Source organism: Halyomorpha halys, unplaced genomic scaffold (assembly GCF_000696795.3).
Source record: "Halyomorpha halys isolate HHAL.00 unplaced genomic scaffold, Hhal_1.1 Scaffold705.1, whole genome shotgun sequence".
Taxonomy (NCBI): Eukaryota; Metazoa; Arthropoda; class Insecta; order Hemiptera; family Pentatomidae; genus Halyomorpha; species Halyomorpha halys.
The window spans coordinates 804,907-807,578 of NW_027116684.1; positions in this window are offsets into that span (position 1 = coordinate 804,907).

Below are 2,672 nucleotides of genomic sequence, written 5' to 3' on the forward strand. Positions count from 1 at the left end.
TAATATATCGTTATTTATATTAAATCTTACTATCTCATGGAATACCAACTCATATAAGCAATGTTAATGTTCAGCGTACCGATGAGAAAGGGATAACCTATGTTAGTAATCCAGATCACTTATAGAATTTATACCATAATGTAAAAACAAAATTAATTTAAATTTGGTTAATGGGTACATTGAAAATAAAATAATTGTAAACATTACAATAGATAAGTATCACGAAAATTATTTTTGAACATTATTTAGATTAGTTAATTTTCTCTTTATGTGTTTTCTTATACACGACAATTGGTAAATGTTTTGTCGGAGTTTGTTTTTTAGTTTTATTATAAGTTTTGAAAGTTTGTAAATAATTTAATTTTTATAATTTAGATTAATACTTTGTGTTATTTGAAAGTAAGATAGTCTAATACATGATTTATAGTATAATTATTTATATCATTATAATCATTTAGTTATATAGTCACCATAAAATGACATTTTCAAATATGTTTTTATTATTAAATAATGCAATATGGACAACAATGTAAAAAAAATACAACAAATATAACAAATTTATATTATTTCTATGAACACGTACAATTTAATAAAATATAAACATTAGAATAAATATAAATTAAAAAAAAAAAAATCCTATTTAATTATATTTGTCAATTTTTCTTTATATATCTTCTCAAACTGTTTGAGTTTTTAATTTTATAATAATCTGAAACTTTTGAATATTTGTAATTAATTTAGTTTTTATATTATTTTATTTTGTTTTAAAGTTTGTGTTATCAGATAATATGATTTATAGTTTTACAGTTACCATAAAATAAAATTTTCAGTTATGATTTTATTATTTAATAATCCTCATTATCGAATACGGACAAGAAAGTAAAAAAAAAAAATCAAATTTAATTTGTCAATTCTTTTTAATGTATTCTCTTACATACAATAATTGATAATCCATAATTTTTTTGTAGATGATTTGAAATATTTAATTTAAACATAATTAATATAATTAAAAAAAAACCTGAAATTAATCTAATTTTTATGATTTTATTTTATAGTCTGTATGTTATGGTTTTAGAGTTATAGTCACCATTAAATGGCATTATCAATAATGTTATTGTTGTTAAATAATGCTAAAAATGTTTTGTAAATCTAACACAGAGAAATATTGGAAGAACCGTTTATACCATAGATTTAAATTTTATTATCACCTTCTCAAAACGGCTCTAATGTAAAGTTATTAATAAACTGGTAATATCTATGTAAATTAAGTTATCTTTACAGTCATATCTGTTCGACTACTGTCATAAAAACCATGGAAACGCAATAGAATCACACTAGTAGTTTTATACCTAACGTATAAAATATACTCACAAATATAAATATATTCATTTCTATCTATTTATCTATTCATTAACCAATTTGAAACCTGCGATAATTTTGGTGCTCGTATTTCACCAGATTTGTATGCTGTAATTTTATCAATTTCACAATTAAAATACTCCGGTTACTATGTTGATTTAGCAAGTTTAAGTACAACTGAAGTTAAATGACTCACAAACAAGCTTTAAATATTTTTGTTTATAATAAAAAAATAGTGAACAGAGAAATTATGAAAATTGTAATAAACTATTAGTGGTATTACTAGTTTATTCATCGATAAATATCACCAGTTTGTTTCAAACCAGTTTGTTTGCTCTTAGGTAAATATGGTGGTGTAGGAAGAAATTTGATACCCTCTAAAACAGGAGGAAAAGAAGGCGGACTATCAAGTCGTTTGTAGGGAGCCAAGAGAGACCTATCGCCTGTTGCGATAACATTGCCTACTTAGCTCCGTCATTACTCAAGGGCTACAGAGCCTCCTACGTTTTCTCCTCCGGCTGTAGTAGAGATCCCTTAGATATCTTCCTATCTCTACATCGGTGGGAGGTGGAATGTCCTACCATTTGTAAGCAAATAGAATAGGATGTGGTTCGGTACAAGTCAGGATCTACACCCTCCTGCTCAAGTCTTCCTTTTGGTTGTACAAAGTTCACATTGGTTTCTAATCAATATTTTTTTGTATTACTGTCATTTACTTTTGAAATTGGTCCGTGTATAACGTTAGTGCTCGTGTTTTTGGGCCCAACAATGAGTAAGTCTTTGAGTACTGCACTATGCATTCATATATGAACAAGTTATTTATGACGTAAAATATTCTATTCATTACTTTATTATTTTAATTTAGTTTTGAACTTAGACTAAACGCGGTGGCACCGTGGTAAGGCACAATCCTATTAACTCCAACGACCCGGGTTCGAATCCGGCTGAGCGGAAAATTGTTTTCTATTACATTGGAGTAATGAGTCAACCCTGTGAGTTCTGGAGCCCTCCTGGGTCCACCCAGCCTCATAAATTTGGTATCTTTAATTGGGTAAAAATCTGGCGGTCGAGCGTGATACTGACACCTCCTTGCACAACCGTCGGTCTAGTAACAGTACTTTCTTACAAAGTACTGAACCCCTGACCCTTCATGGGTAGTACAAAAACAATTTTTTTTTTAACTTAGAGATAAAATACTTATGTAGACTCAAGGTTATTGGGATTTGATTAAAACTAATAATAATCCCTAAAATCACAAAGTTTCATTCTTCATCTCGAAAGGGGAAAGTTCTATTAAATAAAAGTAACAGTTG